This window comes from Siphateles boraxobius, unplaced genomic scaffold (assembly GCF_051911475.1).
Source record: "Siphateles boraxobius isolate OS27281-9 unplaced genomic scaffold, OSU_SipBor_1 77, whole genome shotgun sequence".
Classification (NCBI taxonomy): Eukaryota; Metazoa; Chordata; class Actinopteri; order Cypriniformes; family Leuciscidae; genus Siphateles; species Siphateles boraxobius.
The window spans coordinates 359,130-382,853 of NW_027509205.1; the positions used below are offsets into that span (position 1 = coordinate 359,130).

General features: G+C 41.9%; 6 non-coding genes across 6 annotated transcripts; 2 read left to right on the forward strand and 4 right to left on the reverse strand.

Annotated features, from left to right (window-relative positions):
* The first annotated feature begins 5,725 nt into the window (after positions 1–5,725).
* Positions 5,726–5,797, forward strand: trnae-cuc (transfer RNA glutamic acid (anticodon CUC)). Its single transcript has one exon. It is a non-coding gene; the product is annotated as a tRNA-Glu (tRNA).
* A 115-nt stretch (positions 5,798–5,912) lies between these two features.
* trnay-gua (transfer RNA tyrosine (anticodon GUA)) lies at positions 5,913–5,999 on the reverse strand. The gene is given in 2 exon segments: positions 5,913–5,948; positions 5,963–5,999. It is a non-coding gene; the product is annotated as a tRNA-Tyr (tRNA).
* Positions 6,000–6,592: 593 nt separating this feature from the next.
* trnar-acg (transfer RNA arginine (anticodon ACG)) lies at positions 6,593–6,665 on the reverse strand. Its single transcript has one exon. It is a non-coding gene; the product is annotated as a tRNA-Arg (tRNA).
* A 3,160-nt stretch (positions 6,666–9,825) lies between these two features.
* Positions 9,826–9,897, forward strand: trnae-cuc (transfer RNA glutamic acid (anticodon CUC)). The gene has a single exon. It is a non-coding gene; the product is annotated as a tRNA-Glu (tRNA).
* Positions 9,898–10,122: 225 nt separating this feature from the next.
* Positions 10,123–10,209, reverse strand: trnay-gua (transfer RNA tyrosine (anticodon GUA)). The gene is given in 2 exon segments: positions 10,123–10,158; positions 10,173–10,209. It is a non-coding gene; the product is annotated as a tRNA-Tyr (tRNA).
* A 119-nt stretch (positions 10,210–10,328) lies between these two features.
* Positions 10,329–10,400, reverse strand: trnae-uuc (transfer RNA glutamic acid (anticodon UUC)). The gene has a single exon. It is a non-coding gene; the product is annotated as a tRNA-Glu (tRNA).
* Between the last annotated feature and the right edge of the window lie 13,324 nt (positions 10,401–23,724).

Sequence of the window (23,724 nt, forward strand, 5' to 3'; positions counted from 1 at the left end):
GTCACACACGCTATTATCTTTCATTCATTCATTCACTCTCACACACACACACACACACACTCTGTGCAGACACACCCATTTACTATTACTCTCTTCATTCTCTGCCAGCCCTCTCTTCAATTATCGCTATTGCATTCATTCCTTTCTCACCTGCTACCTCTTTACCTTTGATTAGTCTTCCTACTTCTTGTTCCTTCTTCCACCTCTCCTTTGCTAGATTATTATCTATGATTGCGTACGAGTCTGACTGTTCACCTGATTATCTTGTCCTGTCCTGTCTTGTTTGGTGAGTCCTGTTCTGCAGGCTTCTTTGATTGTTTGCTCGCTAAAGCTGTTATCTGCCCAGTTACCCTGCTACTGAAGACAAGAGACGGGTTCCTTACCTGAGTTCCATACCGCTGCCGTAGAGGCTCTGCTTTTCTCCTTCGTTGTCACCCCGGGACCCGCCAGCCCTGCCCAGGGTTACTTCTCTACTGTTTGCAGCATTTAAATTAGAGACTTTCTGTTGCTAGCCCTCCGAGGCGCATTCCTTTGTTATATTAAAGACATTGTTAATCTGCTATCGCTCTTGGGTCCTTCCTTCAGACATCCCTGACAGAATAATCTAGCCATTATGGACCCAGCGATGGAAAACCCCATTCAGACGGCGATCGAGCTTCAAGGAGCCATGCTGGGCCGTCACGAGGAGGAACTGTCCACTACCAGACACGCAGTGGAGTCGTTAGCGGCTCGGATGACCGACCTCTCCGAGCAGATTCACCGTCTCCGGCTTGATCCGCCACCCAGACCTCAAGACGTTCATGAGCCCAGGGTTAACAATCCGCCCTGTTATGCCGGTGAGCCTTCAGAATGTCGCTCCTTTTTGACACAATGTGAGGTGGTGTTTTCTCTTCAACCAGTCACTTACTCCCTGGATCGAGCCCGGATCGCCTATGTTGTCTCCTTGCTCACCGGAAGGGCACGCGAATGGGGCACGGCGGTCTGGAACGCCGAGTCTGACTGTTTAGACCGGTATTCGCTGTTTAGAGAGGAGATGACCCGAGTTTTTGACCGCTCCGCTCATGGAACAGAGGCTTCTCGTATTCTCTCATCTCTTCGTCAAGGTAGACGTTCGGTTCCCGACTTTGCTATTGAATTCCGCACTCTCGCTACTTCCTGCGGATGGAACGAACCCGCCCAGGTCGCTCGTTTTTTGGAGGGACTCAATGCAGACATTAAAGATGAGGTAATCTCCCGAGAAGTTCCTACTCGTCTTGACGCTTTGATCGACCTGGCCATTCGCATCGACAAGCGTTTCGAGCTCCGGCGTCGATCCCGCAGTATGGAGTCCACTCTCCTTTCTCCGCTCCCCGCTACCACAATTTCCTCCTCCGCTAGTGTTGGGGCGGAGCCTATGCAGCTGGGAGGGATTCGCATTACCGCCGCTGAACGCAAACGCCGAATCTCTAATCGACTCTGCCTTTACTGCGGGTCGGCTGGTCACTATGTGTCGACATGTCAACTAAAAGCCAACGCTCGCCAGTAGAGAGAGGGTTACTGGCGAGCGCTACTGCCCTTGTCCCTCCACTCAAGACCCGCACTACTTTTTCTACTGCTCTCCACTGGCCGGGCTCCTCCGTTTCCTGTCAAGCCCTTATCGATTCGGGAGCCGAGGGAAATTTTATTGATGAAGCCTGGGCCCTTGAACAGGGTATTCCTTTAATTGATTTAAATCAGCCCACTTCTGTTTTCGCTCTCGATGGCAGTGTCCTCGAGAGGGTTCACCGTGCTACCATACCGGTGAGTCTTACTGTCTCGGGTAATCACCGAGAGACAATTTCGTTTTTAATTTTTCATTCTCCTTATATACCTGTTGTGTTGGGCCATCCTTGGCTTGTGGAACACAATCCTCAGATCGATTGGTCCAGGGGTTCTATTCTTTCATGGAAGTTATCATGTCATGTTAAATGTTTAGTGTCTGCTGTTGCCCCCGTTTCTTCTGTTTCTGTGTTTCAGGAGGATCCAGGTGATTTGTCTGGGGTGCCGGAGGAGTACCATGATTTGCGGGCGGTCTTCAGTCGTTCCCGGGCCACTTCTCTCCCTCCTCATAGACCCTATGACTGCGGTATCGACCTCCTCCCCGGCACAACGCCCCCTCGTGGGAGGCTATATTCTTTATCAGCCCCAGAACGCGAAGCCCTTGAGAAATATCTCTCTGAATCCTTAGAAGCCGGTACTATTGTCTCGTCCTCCTCTCCCGCCGGTGCTGGATTCTTCTTTGTGAAAAAGAAGGATGGTTCTTTGCGCCCTTGCATTGACTATCGTGGGCTGAATGACATAACGGTGAAGAATCGCTATCCACTTCCCCTTATGTCATCCGCCTTCGAGATTCTGCAGGGCGCAAAGATTTTCACAAAGCTGGATTTACGCAATGCGTACCATTTGGTGCGCATTAAGGAGGGAGACGAGTGGAAAACCGCGTTTAACACTCCACTTGGGCACTTCGAGTATCGGGTTTTACCGTTCGGGTTGGTCAACGCTCCCGCCGTGTTTCAAGCCCTGGTGAATGATGTTTTGAGAGATATGCTCAATATATTTGTTTTCGTTTACTTGGATGATATTTTGATTTTCTCCCCTTCTCTCCAGGTGCACGTCCAGCACGTTCGACGGGTTCTCCAACGACTTCTAGAGAATCGTTTGTTTGTAAAAGCAGAGAAGTGCATGTTTCACGCCCAGTCTGTCACGTTTCTCGGTTCTGTCATTTCGGCGGAGGGGATCAGCATGGACCCTACTAAGGTGCAGGCTGTTACCGGGTGGCCGGTGCCTGACTCTCGCGTCGCTCTTCAGCGTTTTCTGGGGTTTGCGAATTTTTACAGACGGTTTATCCGCAATTTTAGTCAGGTAGCCGCGCCCCTAACCGCACTCACCTCCGTCAAGTCTCGTTTTGAGTGGTCTCGGGCTGCCCAGACAGCCTTTGATCATCTCAAGTCTTTGTTTACTTCCGCTCCCATTCTCACTACTCCCGATACCTCCAACCAATTCATCGTCGAAGTGGACGCGTCAGAGGTGGGCGTCGGGGCCATCCTCTCCCAACGCTTTTCCACTGACGGCAAGGTCCATCCGTGCGCTTATTTTTCTCACCGCCTTACACCGTCTGAACGCAATTACGACGTGGGTAACCGCGAACTGTTGGCCATTCGTTTAGCTTTGGGCGAGTGGCGTCACTGGCTAGAGGGCTCCTCCGTTCCGTTCATTGTCTGGACCGATCACAGAAATCTCGAATACATCCGATCTGCTAAGCGTCTTAACGCCCGTCAAGCTCGTTGGGCGTTATTTTTGGCCGTTTCAATTTTACCATTTCTTATCGCCCCGGTTCGAAGAATCTCAAGCCCGACGCGCTTTCTCGCCAGTTCGCTTCCCCCAGGGAGGTCCCTGTTAAGGAAGAGATCCTTCCTCAGGGATGCGTCCTCGGAGCTTCCATCTGGGGAATCGAACGACTAGTCAAACGAGCTCTTTCCCTTGTCACCGTTCCTCGTCAGTGTCCTAGGAATTTGTTGTTTGTTCCCGTCGCTGCGCGCTCTGCCGTTCTGCAATGGGGGCATTCCTCTAAGCTGTTTGCTCATCCCGGAGTAAGAGGAACGCTTGCGGCTATCCGCCAAAGATTTTGGTGGCCCACCCGCGAACGTGATATCCGCCGGTTCGTTGCGTCTTGCTCTGTCTGCGCCCAGACCAAACCCAGTAATTCACCGCCCGCTGGACTTCTCCGGCCGCTTCCTATTCCGTCCCGTCCGTGGTCTCATATCGCGCTCGATTTTATAACAGGACTTCCCTCCTCGGGGGGAAATACTGTTATTCTCACGGTCGTTGACAGGTTCTCCAAAGCCGCTCATTTTATCCCTCTTCCTAAGCTCCCCTCCGCCAAAGAGACTGCTCAGACGGTCGTCGATCATGTCTTCAAGATTCACGGTCTTCCCTCTGATATCGTTTCTGACAGGGGACCCCAGTTCACTTCTCAATTCTGGAAAGAATTTTGTCGACTAATCGGTGCGTCCCCTAGTCTCTCTTCTGGTTTTCACCCGCAAACTAATGGTCAGGCCGAACGCGCTAATCAGATTATTGGGCGCATTCTGCGCAGTCTTGCGTTCCGCAACCCCGCGTCTTGGACTGAACAGCTTCCTTGGGCTGAGTACGCGCACAATTCGGCTCCATCCTCCGCCACCGGCCTGTCTCCTTTTCATTGCTGTCTTGGGTATCAACCGCCGCTTTTTCCGTCCCAAGACTCTGATTCTAGTGTCCCGTCGGCCAAGGCTTTTATTCGACGCTGTAGACGCACATGGAGAAGGGTGAGATCAGCGTCATGTCATTCTCGTTCTCTCACTCGTCGAGCTGCTAATAAACACCGCATTAAGAGTCCTAGGTATACTTGTGGTCAGAGGGTGTGGCTCTCCACCCTTAACCTCCCGTTACAGTCCGTTTCTCGCAAATTGGCCCCCAGATTCATTGGACCTTTTCGTGTTTCTAAGGTCGTGAGTCCTGTCTCTATCAGGCTAAAACTACCTCCCAATCTCCGTCGTATTCATCCAGTCTTTCACGTGTCTTGCGTAAAACCTGTCATACGCGCCCCGACCCGTCCTGCATCCCATCCCATTCGCGTTGAGGGTTCTCCCGTCTATAGAGTTCGCAGGTTATTGGATGTCCGTCCTCGAGGCCGCGGTCATCAATTTCTGGTCGATTGGGAGGGATACGGTCCTGAGGAGAGAAGCTGGATCCCCTCCCGGGACGTCCTGGACCGCTCGCTCATTGATGACTTCTACCGCTCCCGTCAGGCTCCATCCTCGGGAGCGCCTGGTGGCGCTCGTTGAGGAAGGGGTACTGTCATGATCCTGGTATTCTCCTTCCTTTCTCTGTCTCCATCTTCTGGTCACACACGCTATTATCTTTCATTCATTCATTCACTCTCACACACACACACACACACACTCTGTGCAGACACACCCATTTACTATGACTCTCTTCATTCTCTGCCAGCCCTCTCTTCAATTATCGCTATTGCATTCATTCCTTTCTCACCTGCTACCTCTTTACCTCTGATTAGTCTTCCTACTTCTTGTTCCTTCTTCCACCTCTCCTTTGCTAGATTATTATCTATGATTGCGTACGAGTCTGACTGTTCACCTGATTATCTTGTCCTGTCCTGTCTTGTTTGGTGAGTCCTGTTCTGCAGGCTTCTTTGATTGTTTGCTCGCTAAAGCTGTTATCTGCCCAGTTACCCTGCTACTGAAGACAAGAGACGGGTTCCTTACCTGAGTTCCATACCGCTGCCGTAGAGGCTCTGCTTTTCTCCTTCGTTGTCACCCCGGGACCCGCCAGCCCTGCCCAGGGTTACTTCTCTACTGTTTGCAGCATTTAAATTAGAGACTTTCTGTTGCTAGCCCTACGAGGCGCATTCCTTTGTTATATTAAAGACATTGTTAATCTGCTATCGCTCTTGGGTCCTTCCTTCAGACATCCCTGACAGTTAAAATCCTTCGAGATGGAGGCCTCACATGTTGGGGATCTCGGTTGCTTTGTTTTCATGGGAAGTTGTGGTGTTGTTAGGATATTCCTACAGAGTCTGTGACAGTTTGTCAGTTTGCCAGGGTCAGTGACGTCTCCTCTCCTGGAGGAAAATACAAGTATTAGTGGTCTTGCTGCAAAATCTGGTAGAGGCCACAGCCAGGCTTGAGGGCAAGTCATCAGCATACTTTCCCTGGTGGTTTAGTGGTTAGGATTCGGCGCTCTCTCCGCCGCGGCCCGGGTTCGATTCCCGGTCAGGGAATGAGCTATTGCCCACCACCGGCGGTCGTGATTGTAAAATGGCGAACTACGAACTCAAGCGCTGATGCCCTCGTCTAGAAGCAGGGCCAAGGAAATGTTTATGTGTGAAAAAGAACTCCTTCGAGCCGGAGTTGAACCAGAATCCTAAGGATTGCCAACTTGCCACCTACAGTCCTCCGCTCTTCCAGCTGAGCTATCGAAGGCACACTGATTCGGGACAGAACCTCAACATATCAGGTTGCTGAATCTCCGCCACTGGGTAAAACTACTACAGACATAAATGCTGGTTGTTTCGATTAAGTGATGCAAAGACAACCCGATATTCCCATACTGGGAGTCGAACCCGTGCCGCTTGGGTGAAAACCAGGAATCCTGACCGCTAGACCAAATGGGATCTTCCTTCTGCCTGGAGCAGTCCCTTTTACTTTTAGTGTGTGACCGTCCCCTTTAAGAACATGGGAATGATCCGAAGGGATTGTTTACTGAATTCAATTTCATCAGGCTCAACAGAGGGAGCTCTCATTTGCCTCACGAGGGGGTTCAGTTTCCTCCCATTCTTGCGATGGTATAATAGACGCTACAAACTGGTCGTAAAGCAAGGTCCTTGTGACAGTACTCATGCAATGCATTTTAAAAGACGCATAGTATTGTATGGTAACCGTTATCCTACTGACAAAGCAGCCTATTGTTGGACTGTCAATTTTTAATATTTCTCAACCAATCCAATAATAATAATAACAAAAACTATGGGATAATAAAACGGCTAAGGGCTGACAGCATAGTATAAGAGGCAGAGCGAGCCAGCCAGGAGTCGAACCTAGAATCTTCTGATCCGTAGTCAGACGCGTTATCCATTGCGCCACTGGCCCACTAATCAGGTGTCCGTGAGCTTACACGCCACCTGTTGGTGTTCGACTGGGCAGAGGCCTGTGATGACATCTACTTTTTCTCATGCTATTAACAGACCTGGAGCCAACATCAGGAAGGGGTCAGATGAGGGGCCTGCTACAAAAACCTTCAAGATGGAGGCCTCACATGTTGGGGATCTCAATTCTCAATTCAAATCTTAAACGTCAATTTAAAAATTTTAATGTACAGGCTTTTTTGCATGATGTATATAATAGTGATTTACAGTTGGTTTCAATTATACCTGATGTGGTTGATGATTATTTCAAATCTATCTTTCTAGAAATTTGTGATAAACATGCTCCTTTACGTAGATTTCGGGTGAGAGGTAGAAATAATCCTTGGTTCAATGAATCCGTCTCTAATCTTATTAAGCAAAGAAAACGTGGCTTGGTCTAAAGCAAAGAAAACAAATGGTGAGGAGGACTGGTTTCAATATAGATTATTACGAAATAAGTGTACAAAATTAATATAAAGTTCGAAGAGTCAGTATTATTTAAACCTGATTAATGATAACATGAATTGTCCCTCTAAATTTTGGAAATTAACGAAATCTTTTATAGGATCAAATACATCCACTAATCTTCCAAAAGTTTTAAAATTGAATCAAAGATTGATTACAGACAAGGCTGATATTGTTAATACGTTTAATAGTCATTTTATTTCAGCTGGTTTGATAACAGACAATTCGTTGGTCCTTGATGAACAGAGAACTGATGAGTTGACTAATAGTGAATCAGATTTATTTTCTTTTGCCCCTGTATTGCCGTCCCAAGTTCATAAACTACTCCGAAATTTAGACTGTAAGAAATCAGTTGGGTCTGACCAAATTGAACCATTTTTTTAAAAATTGTCAGCAGATATTATTGCCGAACCTATTGCATCGATTTTTAATTTGAGTCCATCCACTAATGTAATTCCGCCATCTTGGAAATCGGATATGGTTATGCCTTTATTAAAAGGAGGCGATCCTTCCGATTTGAATAATTATCGTCCGATTTCTAAATTACCGGTTTTAGCAAAAGTTTTTGAATCTATTATAAATGATCAAATGAAAGAATATCTACTTAGTCATAATATTTACAACGCATTTCAGTCAGGATTTAGAGCGGGCCATAGCACGATAACAGCTACTACATTAGTCACTAATGATTTAATTACTGCTCTCGATAATAGACAACATTGTGCGGCCTTATTTTTTGATTTGACAAAAGCGTTTGACTTAGTGGATCATGTTTTACTGTTACGGAGGCTTAAAAGTGTTGGCCTCGATAATTCGGCTGTGAGTTGGTTTAAAAATGATTTATCGGATAGAACTCAATGTGTTGCTGTAGATAATTACACCTCATCCATGGTAATAGTCAGGAAGGGTGTCCCGCAAGGTTCTTTATTGGCACCACTTCTTTTTTCTATTTTTATTAATGAATTGGGGCAGGGAATACAATCGGCAAAGCCACATTTTTATGCTGACGATACAATTATTTACTCCACTGCATCCTCTGTGTCTCAGGCTATTGAAATTCTTAAGGATTCTTTTTATACTTTTCAGCTTACTTTGTTGAAACTAAAATTAGTTTTAAATGTAAATAAAACGAAGTATATTCTTTTTACACGTAGCCGTTCTATGTCTACTGTTATGCCTATTCTGACTATTGAGGGTTTACATATAGAAAGAGTACCAACTTATAAATATTTAGGAATATGGCTCCATGAGAAGTTAGCCTTTGATGTTCACATTAATCACTTGGTGAAAAGGCTTAAACCAAGACTGGGTTTTCTTTTTCGGGAAAAAAAATGTTTTTCCTTTATAGCTAGAAAGAGAATAATACAGAGTACTATTTTACCTATTTTAGACTATGGTGATGTTGTTTACATGCATGCGTCTACATATTTATTGAAAAGGCTGGATGGCGTTTATCATGCTGCACTGCGTTTTATAACAAATTCTTGTTCACGTACTCATCATTGTTTGCTGCACAACTATTTGGGTTGGTCCTCTTTATATCAAAGAAGGAAATCCCATATGTTAGAATTTATTGTAAAGACATTGATGGGTCGACTTCCAAATTACATTACTAGTCTTCTATGTTTATGTAGAAAGAACTATAGCACTAGATCATCTAATGGGATTAAATTAGTAGTACCTAGGGTACATTCAGAGCATGGTAAATCATCTTTCTCCTACTATGCTCCATGGCTGTGGATGGAATTTCAAGCTACTGTCCCTCCTGAAACAATTCCTCCTTTGAATGTATTTAAAAATTTGCTGCAGTATACAATGATTGAATCATGCTGTTGTTTTACTTGATTTATGATGAATGTTGTGCTCTGACTTTCTGGAATGTTTTATATGTGTTTGTGTGTGATTTGTAGTGTGGCCATCTTGGCCAGGACTCCCTGGAGGAAGAGATTTCTTTTAATCTCAATTGGACCTTCCTGGAAAAATAAAGGAAATAAAATAAAATAAATGTTAAGTTGTGGTGTTGTCAGGATATTACTACAGAGCCTGTGACAGTTTCTCAGTGGAAGAACTGGGATCCAGGCCCACAGACGTCTGCAAAAAACTGCTTTAAAAACCTTTGAGATGCAGGCCTCACATGTTGGGGATCTTATTGTTTTTGTTTTCATGGCAAGTTGTGGTGTTGTTAGGATATTCCTCCAGAGCCTGTGACAGTTTCTCAGCGGAAAAACTGGGAACTGGGATCCAGAGCCAGAGACGTCTGGAAAAAACTGCTAGAAAAAACCTTAGAGATGGAGGTCTCACATGTTGGGGATCTCAATTTTTTTGTTTTTATGGCAAGTTGTGGTGTTATTAGGATATTCCTACAGAGTCTGTGACAGTTTCTCAGCGGAAGAACCGGGATCCAGGGTAAGAGACGTCTGCAAAAAACTGCGTTAAAATCCTTCAAGATGGAGGCCTCACATGTTGGGGATCTCGGTTGCTTTGTTTTCATGGCAAGTTGTGGTGTTGTTAGGATATTCCTACAGAGTCTGTGACAGTTTGTCAGTTTGCCAGGGTCAGTGACGTCTCCTCTCCTGGAGGAAAATACAAGTATTAGTGGTCTTGCTGCAAAATCTGGTAGAGGCCACAGACAGGCTTGAGGGCAAGTCATCAGCAGACCTTCCCTGGTGGTCTAGTGGTTAGGATTCGGCGCTCTCACCGCCGCGGCCCCGGTTCGATTCCCGGTCAGGGAATGAGCTTTTGCCCACCACCGGCGGTCGTGATTGTAAAATGGCGAAATACGAACTCAAGCGCTGACGCCCTCGTCGAGAAGCAGGGCCAAGGAAATGTTTATCCAGCGACCTAAGCTTTTGCCCACCACCGGCGGTCGTGATTGTAAAATGGCGAACTACGAACTCAAGCGCTGACGCCCTCGTCGAGAAGCAGGGCCAAGGAAATGTTTATGTGTGAAAAAGAACTCCTTCGAGCCGGAGTTGAACCAGCGACCTAAGGATTGCCAACTTGCCACCTACAGTCCTCCGCTCTTCCAGCTGAGCTATCGAAGGCACACTGATTGGGGACAGAACCTCAACATATCAGGTTGCTGAATCTCCGCCACTGGCTAAAACTGCTACAGACATAAATGCTGGTTGTTTCGATTAAGTGATGCAAAGACAACCCGATATTCCCATACTGGGAGTCGAACCCAGGCCGCCTGGGTGAAAACCAGGAATCCTGATCGCTAGACCATATGGGATCTTCCTTCTGCCTGGAGCAGACCGTTTTACTTTTAGTGTGTGACCGTCCCCTTTAAGAACATGGGAATGATCCGAAGGGATTGTTTACTGAATTCAATTTCATCAGGCTCAACAGAGGGAGCTCTCATTTGCCTCACGAGGGGGTTCAGTTTCCTCCCATTCTTGCGATGGTATAATAGACACTACAAACTGGTCGTAAAGCAAGGTCCTTGTGACAGTACTCATGCAATGCATTTTAAAAGACGCATAGTATTGTATGGTAACCGTTATCCTACTGACAAAGCAGCCTATTGTTGGACTGTCAATTTTTAATATTTCTCAACCAATCCAATAATAATAATAACAAAAACTATGGGATAATAAAACGGCTAAGGGCTGACAGCATAGAAAAAGAGGCAGAGCGAGCCAGCCAGGAGTCACACCTAGAAACTTCTGATCCGTAGTCATACGCGTTATCCATTGCGCCACTGGCCCACTGATCAGGTGTCCGTGAGCTTACACGCCACCTGTTGGTGTTCGACTGGGCAGAGGCCTGTGATGACATCTACTTTTTCTCATGCTATTAACAGACCTGGGGCTCGTTCTTCGTACGTTGCTTAAAACATCCGAGATCAAATGAGACATCCAAGATGATATCATCGTGCTAATCATGATCCGGCTAATTGGGTTCTTCGAACACACCTGTTGTTTATGATTAGTATCGCTGGATTGAGTTATCTGAGATAATTGCGCGTTCATGCGCTGGGTTAAAAGGGGATATGTATCGATAGTAGAAACAATGATCAGCAACGCTGCTATTGGCTGTTCAGCATGGCCAAAGAACGCGCCCAGTTTTTCTCCCAAGGAGAACAAGAGCTTTTAATGGAAGGTTATGCCGAATTTGAATCTTTAATTAAAACGTCAGGGAACACCTCGAAGTCTGCAAAATCCAGGAGAGAGGGCTGGCAAAAAGTAGCAGACAAATTAAATGCGTAAGTGCTGTCCATGGTAGATGTTTCTATCACTTTCTATAGTATGTATTTTTGCATTTTAATAATTTCATATTTATTTTGTTCTTTTATGTCAGAGCCTCCGCGGGACCCACTAGAACATGGGGACAAGTAAAAGTGAAGTACAAGAATATTCTACAAAATGGTAGCCTTTAATTCTTATACTGTCTTTATTTTAAAAAGCCAATTTTTTCCTCTTTTTAAAAGCCACTGTTAAATAATGTGTTTGTCTGTTTATAACAGCCACCAAGAAAAAGGCTGAAAAAAAAAACAGGTGGTGGTCCTGCACCACCACAATATACCCCAGCAGAGGAGCTGGCCCTTGGGTTGAATGAAAACCGACCCATTGTGTAGGGCATCCCTGGGGGCAGCTCTTCCTCAGACCCAAAGCCAGGGACCAGTAGCAGCAACACCTTTATTACTGGTAGGCTAAATGAGTTTTCAATTCTCTTAGTACACTGTAAAATTATTTGTTGCTGCATTAAATGAAGTATAATCCAAATGGCTTGTACAGTAATTTAAACCGTTTGTGTAAGTGAAAACTTCTAAACTTTTAGTTAATATAAAATATATTGCCATGAGTTATTGATCACATTATATTTTTTACAGTCTAGTTAATTGTAATGACACATTTTTTTGTTCCCCTCTTTTGTGCAGTTTTACATAATACACCAACACTTTTACCTGTTCCCAAACAAGTGGTGGCTGAAGCATATGCAGTAAGTTGTGTACTTTTTCTAACTTGCATAAAAGGAAGAAAGTGCAACACTTTGTAATACCCATTTATTTCCATTGCACAGGACAGTGAAGAAACCCTCTCAGATGACTGTCCTTTGGAGGAAGAACCTGTAAGTGCATAAATAACTTTACACTAATTTGTATATACTTGTGTACCTATTCTTTCTGTCTGCAATATGAGTTGCAGGAGTCCACACCTACAGAAAGGCCTACAGAAAGGCCTACAGAAGAGTCTGCACAAAGAACTGATACAGAGGTGGACAGTGTTGTACTTTTACTTTTTACTTTTGTTGCATGAGGCATGTTTTGACCCTTTTTCTTTCACAAAATGACACAGGGTGACATCCGTTCCCTATATAAACGGCATCTTCAACAAAAAATCGAGTATTTTGACCTGAAAAAACACAAATTAAGAGGAGAAATTGAACTTGACAACTTGAAAAAGAGAAAAATTGCACTAGAGATAGAGTTGCTTCAAAAGGACCTTCAGAGTAAGTGCTAATACATCATTTGACACATAGTAGTATTGCTGACTTTACATAACTATCTCTTATTGCAGGCAAAGGATGACTTGCTGGCTTTTCTTTATAAAGAATTGTTTAAATAAAACTCCAGGAACTAAGCATTTTTGTCTTGTCTTTTATTACACATTCAAAAATGGTGTTCCACAATTCTGTCCCGTGCAGCTCTGCCACTAGGTTGGTCCAAGTGCACTGGCTGGAGGTCATCATCAGGCTGCACCCCCACCACAGGGGTCCTCTCCTTTCTGATAGTGGCAATGTTATGCAATATGGCACATGCAACAATTGTCACAGGCCCTGTCAGGTGCAACCCTCAGACCCTTCAGACACTGAAATCTTTCCTTAAGTTGCCCAAAGGTCATTTCAACGCGTGCCCTTGTCCTGGCTAGAGCTGCATTGTAACAGGTTTGTGGTCCAGGGTTTGGGTCAGGGAATGGCGTCATGAAGTACTGCCTGCAGGCATAGCCCCGGTCACCAAGCAGGACCCCGTCAAAATTCCCTGTATAATGGAAAAATGCAGTTTTGTTAGGCTCAGCATAAGTGTGTGTAATACTGTGAGCTTGACATTTATAAGTTCCCTTACCACGTTCAAATAATGTGCATAAATGTGACTCTCTGAAAATTCTTGAGTCATGCACTGATCCTGGCCATTTTGCTTCCACATTTGTTATATGGAACATAGAGTCACACACCATCTAAGAGATTTTAGTCAGTCAACTGCATACTTTTTGATTACATTCATTTTTTTATGTAATATATTACTAATCTGGAATATTATAAATTGTAATAGTAACTTGCCTGCACATTTACACTGTGAACCCCCTTTCGGTTCACAAAATCCCCTTCATTGGGCCCTGGTGGGGCCTTGATGGGGACGTGTGTGCAGTCTATGGCACCAATCACGTTAGGGAAGCCTGAAGGACACATACTGTTAGTCATACTTTTTGGCATGGTCATGATTGCATGTCATTAACAATTATAAATGTACCTGGGATAGCAAAAAAATTCTGCTTTACAACCGGGGGTCTTAAGTGGCTTGGAAATACCACAAAACCCCCTAAAAACTGCTTGAGTGCCAAGTAAACTTTGCGAATGGCACGACAGACAGCACTTTTCACTAAGTTCTCTGCATCTCCAATAGTGTAAAGGAACGTGCCACTCGCAAAGAATCTCAGGGCAATGCACACAGTCTGTGCAGTTGTCAAAGCCCGACTCCTCCGTGTTGAACATTTAATGTGTGGTTCCAGCAAATTAATGATGTAAATAACACCCTCACGAGAAAAACGATATCTCTCAAAAATTACACTGTCGCGCTGCGCTAAAGGATCCTGTCTATCCTGCAATACGCGATTAATTCGAAAAGCTCTGCGAATTATCCTCGCACCTTCCGCAACAGGTTGCTGTCGTAAAAATGGACAAGACATGGCTACGACAGACTTCCCGTATCACCTCCGCTTATAAAGCCGCAATCTAATCCTGTTTACATGAAATAAGCCTGCTCGCGAGCAGGTTCAAGCTGGCGCACCTGTTGCTATGACAGCAAGTCTAGGATGAGCTTCGAAGAACCAAACGATCCAAGATCATGCCAAATCGCCAACAATCAAATCCAGCTAACTGAGTTAGCGACGTACGAAGAACAGGCCCCTGGAAAGAAATCACTAGTAATAAATAAATAAAAAATGGAACGTACTTCAAATATATCAATATGAAAATATACTGGTTAGAATTTGTTTTATTAATAAAAGTCTTAACACCTCCCCTAACTCTCTCACACTCTCACATACACACACACGGCCACTGCTAATGTTAAAATATAACACATTTGTAAAATAGTACACATATTTAGCTAAATACAAATGGCTTTCCTGAAGTAAATGGGTCTGAGTGTGTGGTAGCTTGTTTGTTGCCTAGTAACCAAGTGATCACATCATACTTAGATATTTCAAAACATTTACATATTTATATCTCTGCATATAAATTGTCCACTGGAATGTCGAAAAACCCTGTATTAGAGATGCATGCAGATCCGTGTGTTCTTTTTTAATTTGCAATACAGCAGAGCGATCCTCGTGTTAGCACATCTAAGCAAGTGTGAGTGGGTGTGCGCGCCCTATGCGCGTCCCCTTAAATAGACAGTCGTTAAAAAAAAAGTTTTTTTTTTTCAAAATCGGCTAAAAAAAGCTTAAAACAGTCAACTAAATTCCAAGTCTGCGAATTGTGAGTAACTAGGTAAAAGGACAGATGTATAAAATCATTTTCGTGAAAATAGATTTAATTAGAGAGTTACACGACGTTTTTGTGTAATTAGGCCCAAGCCAGGGACATATTTACATGACTAATTTGAAAGGAACAAATTTGAAAGGCTTGTGGTAATAATTCACTATAATTAATGTTCTGGAAAGAAGTCACTACAAATATCAAACATATCAATATGAAAATATACTGGTTAGAATTATTACCTAATTATTACCTTACCTTATAATCTTATCTTATTATCTCTCCTCATGAACTTGGTCTAGCAAGAGTGGACAGACAATGAAACAACATAGCTCACAAAGAAAAATGGGAACATAAAATCGAATTCTTGTTACAATAGTCAAAGAGTAACATGTACATGTAGCCAAGACATGGTTTAAAGAAATTTAAAATTTTTTGTATTGTACCTGTTTTTAAATTTTGTTGCTGTCCTCATGAGAAGTAATATTTATTTACTTGCAGCCGGTGATGTCACGTGTTACATAGCAAAACATCTTTAATTCAGCCAAACCTTGAGCTGTTGACATGTGTTTGGCTTCAAAATAAAGCTCAGTACGAGCACTTTCCTAGTGTACTAATGATTTGGCAGTTTCATGTTCCTAGCGTGAATGAGAGGTCGTCGAATTGGCCTTGTTTCCTTTGAGAAGCCACTGGCGTGGTGAACGTTTGGGAGCACTTTTCCAGTTTTCAAATTTGAATCTCCTGTTAAAATGAATGCAGGGATTAAAGTTCTCCGTCGCTACGACGGATTTCCGTTAATTGCAGCGAGTCTATGACGGATTTCCGTCAATTGCAGGGTTCCCTTCTGTCCTTAATGTCTTAAATTCACTTTTCATAATGTTAAGGCCGTAAATAGGCTTTCATTTCTCAAATAGTGTGATAAATGTCTTAATTTTAGTTCGAATAGGTCTTAAATTAAGGCAAGACGAGGTGTATTCACCCTGCTGAGGGGGATGTGATAAAGCCTGGATCGGAGCGAAAGCACGTTCCTCTCTCCACTCTAACATTCTGTAATCACTTCGCTTATGGTCCAGTCCGGGTTTTCAATTCCCGCTCACGGAAAAACTGCTCCGTGTTCACTCAATTAATCTTAGTTTTGGAGAAGTGCATGTCAGGCTACAGCTGGTTTGCTGCGGTCCGAATCCGAGCGAGTTTGTTCCCTGCGCCCCCTGCAGCGTTGGTCTGGTTTCACGTTCAACTTAATTCTATCGAACCCTGGTGCGTTTGCGTGCATATTACGTCAACGCAAACGTGCACGGCGCATGATAGAAAACAGAACGCGGGTCAATATTGGCCGTTTCTCAATACCAATAGGCTACGCAAACCTCGGACTTGCGTCCTTGATAGTTCGGACTTGGCAAGTTCGACTCGGGAGAACGAATTCCCGAGGACGCGAGTCCGGTTATTCTGCAAACGGATCCGCGCCGATCTTGGTTTCGTCACTCATCTCGCTCTGGCTACTCCGGTTATCTCTTTATGTATATTTTAGGCAACAATAAAATGAAATATGGTATAAAATACAACTCTGCCTCTTTTCATCAACAATAAAACGAAATATATACAAAACACCTCTTTTCATTTATAAATGAACATATTATCATAAACATATTAGGCCTATATGGCCACACAAATGTGGTTCAGACAACGCACATTGATTATCTTCACTCCATATATTTATAACAACACGCAATATAAAACACAACCCTGCTTCTTTTTGTTTTCATTTTAAAAATATGAAACATTATTGATCATTAAAACTGACAAACTTAACAAACAGAGACAGGGTTGTATCATTTTATTTTATTATGCATGTACACATACAAGAGAATGCATAGTAAAATATATAAAGAATATTTTATATATTTTAGAATATATAACATTACACAACCCTGTTGCTTTTTGTTAAATGTCAGTTTTAATTATCAATAATATCCATAAAAGTATAAGTAGCCTAATATGTAGGCTATAAGAAGCTATACAATGAGAAATAAAGCAAACAATTCAGTCAAACATTAGTCAGCTCTCTAATAGGCTACACAGTTAAAGTTAAATAGCCTAAATATATAAAGTTATGAAACTTCACTTTGCCCTCAGCCAAAACGATTTGCCATTAAACAAACTATATATTAATATAATTTAGCATTGTTTGGTCTTATAAGATAAATAAAAACATGCACTGAAAAGTTATGTAGATGGTTGATTATTTGTCAAGCTAAGTAATTTTTTTTCATAGATTAAAATAGCTTTTAAAATATGCAAACTGGCAATATTAAAGCGGTTTAAAACATTTCCCTTTAAAACGATATTGGTCTCGACTATTTAAATAAAGTTAAAGGAATATGACTTGGCCTGAAAAAAAATTTCAGTCAGAAGAATTTTTTTCACTTTAATCCCTGTGAATGTCTTTCAGTCAATTTTTATGCAACAGCCATGTTTTGCACGTCTATTTAAAGCTTATAATGTGTAGTTTTATGCGTGCCTAATTTCCTGTATCTCGTTCAGGGAGTTAAAATTACAGGGCAAAGGTCAGAAAGGCACAGTTGAGGTCACAAAAGGCCTGTGTCCTCATGCTGTGTTGGTGCAAAAAAGTCTGTATTTAGCTTTAATACAGAATTTGACGACCTTTCATTCCTGTTAGGAGCGAGATACAGCAAAATAATTATTATATTAGTAAAGTGCTCATTCTGATCTTTATTTTGAAGCAAAAACACATGAAAATAGCTTAGTAATCATTAATGATTATAAAATGATATGATAATGTTAAATGTTAAAATGATTATTAATTAATAATAGTATCATATTATTTAGTAATATTTATTTGCATCATATTAAATGGTGAGTATTGTACTTATCAATGCTAATAATGTCCCTCCACTCCCTCTATGGTCTTTTGGATTCTAGACCCAAATCGCCACCTGGTGGACATTTTTGGGAGCACATTTCCAGTTTGCAACTTTGAATCTCCTATTAAAATGAATGTCTTTCATTCAATATTTATGCAAAAGCCATGTTTTGCACGTCTATTTAAAGCTTATAATGTGTAGTTTAATGTATTCCTAATACATTTTCTGTATCTCTTTCAGGGAGAAAATTAAAATTAAAGGAGAGAACAGGCTGGATGGTGACACTGCACAAAAACGGCTGAACGAATTTCTTTATTGTTCATTAAGACAAAGTCCAATCAGACTGAGCCTTACATCTTTGGAAAGCTCATGTTTTGCACTTTCACATGAGCCCAAGCTGACTATTGTACGTTGTTCCCGGCCCGAGAGAACAGGGGTCAGATCACACTTGTCGTGGTCATCCAAAGCTTTGTTGTGAACGTATTCGTACAAAAATCTTTGTATTTCAGCCAAAAATGTACTTTTTTTCATGTGTTTGGTGTCAAATTAAAGTGTATCATCTGCAGTTTCCAAATATATGAATGACTTTAGGGTATCTTGATTAAGAGCCCTAGGCTGTATGGTGACACTGCACAAAAACGGCTGTACGGATTTCTTTATTGTTCATTAAGACAAAGTCCAATCAGACTGAGCCTTACATCTTTGGAAAGCTCATGTTTTGCACTTTCACATGAGGCCAAGCTGACTATTGTACGTTGTTCAAGGCCCGAGATAAAATGGGGTCACATTGGCCACCATTAAGGGCTCGCCGGTGGAAGGTGACTCTCACCGCACAAAAACGTCTCTCTTTCGGGCTGTGTACATGTACATATACAAATCTTTATGTCATTGTAAAGCTCATGTTATGCCGCTCGCAACGAGCCAAAGCACGTTGCTGTGTTTCGTTCACCGAGCGCGAAATCCCACGTCAAACACGAACCTTCCTCTCGGACTGATCGGTCCCTCTCGAAGAGAGTCAGGCCAAAATCGCAAAAACGGTCGTAAAAATCGACCCGGACTCTGTACGTCGAAAACGAAGGCACCGATGTTCTCAGGAGAGCGGGCTGGACGCTCCGATGCCAGACTCGATGGGATCGGGCGCTCGCTCACGTTTCTCCAAATTCCAGAGTGTTCTCTCTCGGCTCACTGAGCGATTTCCAAAGCTGTGAGGGGCCGCGAAAAATTGTGATGCCCGCACGCCTGGACAGTACGGCACGTGAGGCAAACGAATCAGGCGTCGTTTCGACGTTACGACGCACTGTCACACTCTTGGGACGATTGACACTCTTCTGCGGATGTCCCGATGGGGCTTTTTTTGGGCCTCACTCTGAAAAAATTGTTCCATACAAAAAAACCGAGACGGTCGCAACGATGTAAAATTCACTGTTTGGACCTGGGACCAAGTGAGACTCTTGATTGTTTCTTTGACTTTAGTTTATTTGTTTAAACCAGGGAGTGGTGTTATTTTCTTAGTACACTTTTTGTTATTTATTTAGTAAAGTGAAGGTAAGCAGCTGCCCGGAAGATTCACCCGTTCTAGTTCTTTTCGGGGGTTAGGTAAGATCTCGCCTGGAACTACAGGGTTAGTTAAGGGTTCCTGTTTTTCCTGTAGCTGCCCTAACTGTGTTGTTTATTTTGGTTAATTTATGATTTATTGCTTGTTCATCTCATGAGGTGCTTTGTCTCTGTCATTAAAGCTTATGGTGTGATTAACATCAGAAACGCTACCCAATCGCCTGTGATTTTTGATATGTTCGGTCCTTGTACATGTTCGGTACAACAGGTATGATTTAAACCAGCTGAATTAGATTAAGGGCCGTAACATATTTATAAAAACAATAGTTATGAGTACTCTGAACTTATTTTAATCAATTCCACTAAAACAAGGATATTTCTTAATACACAATTAAACTTTACACTGCATTCAAATATCTTATATAGCTGAAACTTCACTATATTGAGTAAAAACAGTGAAATTACAAACTTTAAATGAACTTCTAAGTGCTTGTAGTTACTAATAGCACACATTTTCACACACAAAGTCAAATCCTTTAAGTTAAGCTAACTCATTACATTTGAGGACACCGATTACCTTAATTTAATTTTAAAAACTAAAAGAAGATATACATTGCAGTCAAGAAGTTAAGCGATTAATTAAGTGACTAATGAAGTGATGATTGAGCATTAGTGATGAACACCTGCTGTTACCAAGCAAAATCACTGAAGGAAAGAAAAACTTTAAATGCAAATGAGCTGCTGCTCCCAGCACAGGGGGCGGAGCTCAAGATGTTCTGTCCTTTTACCTCAAACAAACATGCACTGAAAATTTCAAAAATGTTTAGCCTTTTATTGTCAAACCGGAGTCAGACATAGATGGAGAGACACAAGAAGTGACAGAGGTTTAGAAGGTGATGATTTATTGAGGTTCGTTTAAGGTCACCATATTGGAGATTAGCGGTTGTTCTAGTTGGACTTGCGAATAATAAAAACTGTTGTTGCAAATTAAAAAGCAGGAACCAGAAAGATGGCCTCGACTTGGATCTGACATACATTTACCCAAATATCATTGCCATGGGTACAACATGGATGTTTAAAATGGGAAACGTAGTCTGCATGTGTTACGTTATTGTGTTAATAATAACTAAAGTACCTAATTATGTTACATAATTATTTTGTATGAAAACTAGCGCATTAGTTATGGATTAAAAAGTACCGTTGTATCAGTGCTGCGCTCTCTCTCTCACAAACACAGACCGCGCGCACACAGAGAGAGAAGATAATTGTAAATTGACGGGCTAAGTTTAAATTTTGTTCTTGGTTGTGTTTTTTTCTGTCAATGTCAGAAAGCAGTTTGTATTATCCATCCGTGTTTTTAAAATTCGTTAAAAGATAGACGTTTTACTATTAACACAGCCCCATATTTCGGATTCATCTCTAAACTTATACTTGATATTCTTTTTAGATTAAGTGATTCGTTTTGCTATTATTGGACTCCTGTCTATTCATTGTCAACTATTTTCTATAATTGTGTTTGTATTGGCTAACATTTATTCAGCTAATGCGTGTCCTGTTTAAAATGTGCAATGTTCAAATGCAAAGACAGCACGTCACAAATAAAAGTCCTTTTTTCTGTGCGATTTAGTATCATATTTGGATATTGGAATAATAAATTAGGTAGCCTATCTTAAATGTACACATCTATTTATTGTTGTTTTTCACGGTTTCTAGGGGTTTCTTAATTTTAGAGTAGTTGACCAATACACATTGTATGCAATGCAATATTAATCATTACTAAAAAATGGTTTCGAGCAGTATTTTGGACTTTTACCGCAATTGCTAAATTGCTAGCTAAATTTTAAAACTTTAGAAGTCAAAACTACAATTATGAAGATAGGCACGTGTTTGAGTGTGTCTTGCATTGTCTCAAAAAATATAAAATATAGAAAATCTCAGTCCCACGAGGGCCTTTAAGAAAAGCCAAACCCGGTGGTAGCTCAACAGAACCTGCTGAACTACCAACCCCTAAACTCCAGTAGAGACAAGGACCCAGATCTTTGGTATTTTCGAACGCCAGGAACATGCACAAAACAAGTATGCCAATTGGTCCCCAAGTCCAAAAAAAACAATTCTGTTTCTGGGGGCATCAAACCTCTCTCACCTGCCCAAACTGAATAATGAGAAAATTCAGGTAGTTAGTTACCCTGGATCAAAGTTAGAACATGCCTAGCACATCTTAAAAAACAAAACAGAAATAACTCCGGAGGTCCAAATTGTCATCCTTAATTATGGAATAAATAACCGCGAACAGGGAAATGTCACAATCTTCAACAAAATAGCTGAGAGACTGTTGGGAGCGGCCAAACAAACATTTCCATCGGCAATGATACTTTTTCAATTCATCAACTACGACAAAAAACTGCCCACGCATATTAGAGAGAATCTAGAATTTTTAAAACAAATTTTAAAGGACAAGACACAGCACATTCCACTCTTGCCGACAAAATCATTCAGAATGGTAGCAGATAACATCCACTGGACCATGGAAACGGATTGGTTGAAATTTCTGAGATTATAAGAACAAAAAGGAAACAAAGCATAAAGACTCTTCGAAGAAACATAAGAACAAAGAGATCAATGGGAAACAAAGACAAAATATTTTAAAAAAAGTTTTGAAAAGTGTATATATAAAAAGTAAAAAAAATATATATATATATATTTTTTTTTAAAGAAATTAAGCCTACTTTTTTATTCACCAGCTCATCACTATTTTTATTTTTCTACCTTTTTTTAAATTTATTTTTTAAACACTCTCCTCTTGCCAGGGCTATATGATCAAGAGAGCGATCAGCCCAACAAATCGGCATATCATGTTAATGACACAATGTCTGCTTTTCAGTGAGTCGGAGAAGAGAGTGTCTGATAAGAAGCCCGCAGGAACGGTTTCTCGTTCGGGATTCGGTCAGTCTCTCCACTGCTCATAGTTTGTGAAATATATTCCAGATGTTTTCTTTGATTGTGTCAATAATTATTCCAACAGGCACTTATAATCCGTACAGAAGCTCCTGTTCCAGACGACTGGAGGGTGTCTACAGAAACAGCATTGATGTGGTGCGATTCCTTGATTTGTGGCTGGTGAGTGTTATTGTTACTGACGAACACAGCGACATTACACAGGGATCCAGTGGCTGATTCACTTAATAATTTAAATTGTAATTTAATAATAAAAACTGTTGTTGCAAATTAAAAAAAAGGAACCAGGAAAGATGGCTTCGACTTGGACCTGACATACATTTACCCAAATATCATTGCCATGGTGTAAAGTTTTCCCACTCTCTTTTGTTTGGGTTTTTTACATGCTGGGGTGCCAGACAGGACTTCTGTCAGTAATTTAAGTTTCAGTTTAGGAAAATGTACAAAGATCTTGTCCAGTCTGATTGTTCTTTCACAAAACCCGTCACTTAATGAGATAAAGATTTTACACCAGTAATCAATATAGTAATACCCATAATAATAACTCTTAAATAGACCACCAACCATTCAATACGACAGGACACATAGAATTACATTCAAAGAAGTATATTCACCAAATCCACATTTTCAAGTGTTTCAAAATTGACTTGGAAGAAGAAAGAAGAAAAACAAAAAACAGTTCATAAATTGTCCAGCCATAAAACAGGCTACAAAAAAAGAAACAAAATTAGTCCAGTTCAAAAAACCATCAGTAATCCCCACAGTAATCCAAAGCAAAAATAGTTCACATAGTCAGTAGGGGAAAAAAGAATAACTTCCCCACTCAAAAACAGTCAAATGTTAAGTCAAGTCAAACAGTCATCCAGTACTGGCTAATTTGTACTCACGACTCCTTTTCCTTTTAAGAATCTGGTCCACATTTTCCAGGACTTCTCAGACGTGAATATATAGGCTCTAGACTCCCCATCCGTCAATCCAGTTCAGGTTTTGGAACTACCCACTCGTTCTGCTTCCCCTTCAGTGTCTCAACGACAATCAGCTAGCCACAGAATGACGAGGATACTTTCCTTTTAGTGATCCAGAGCGCGATCCGCTTAGAACGCCGACGATAAACACTCTTGCTGCGGATAAAACAATAAACCGCCGTGGCAGTCTTCAAAAGGAGCTCCGCGAGGTACACTCAATGCCTCCCGATAGCCACCGCCATCTTTTTATAAGCGATGCACGTCATCCAGATAAAGGTAACTAGGGGCTGGACTAAAGACGTCGCCATCTTGATTCTGGCACTTATGTTATGATGATTGTAGATTCATATAATATAGAGATGTTTTGATATTTGTAGATAATGATCTCAGAGTTATATTACAGATGAATGATGACTGATAAATGTAGGACAAAAACTTTTCATTGCAATTTATTTATTTATTTCATGATGACATCGTCACACTGGGTACAACATGGATGTTT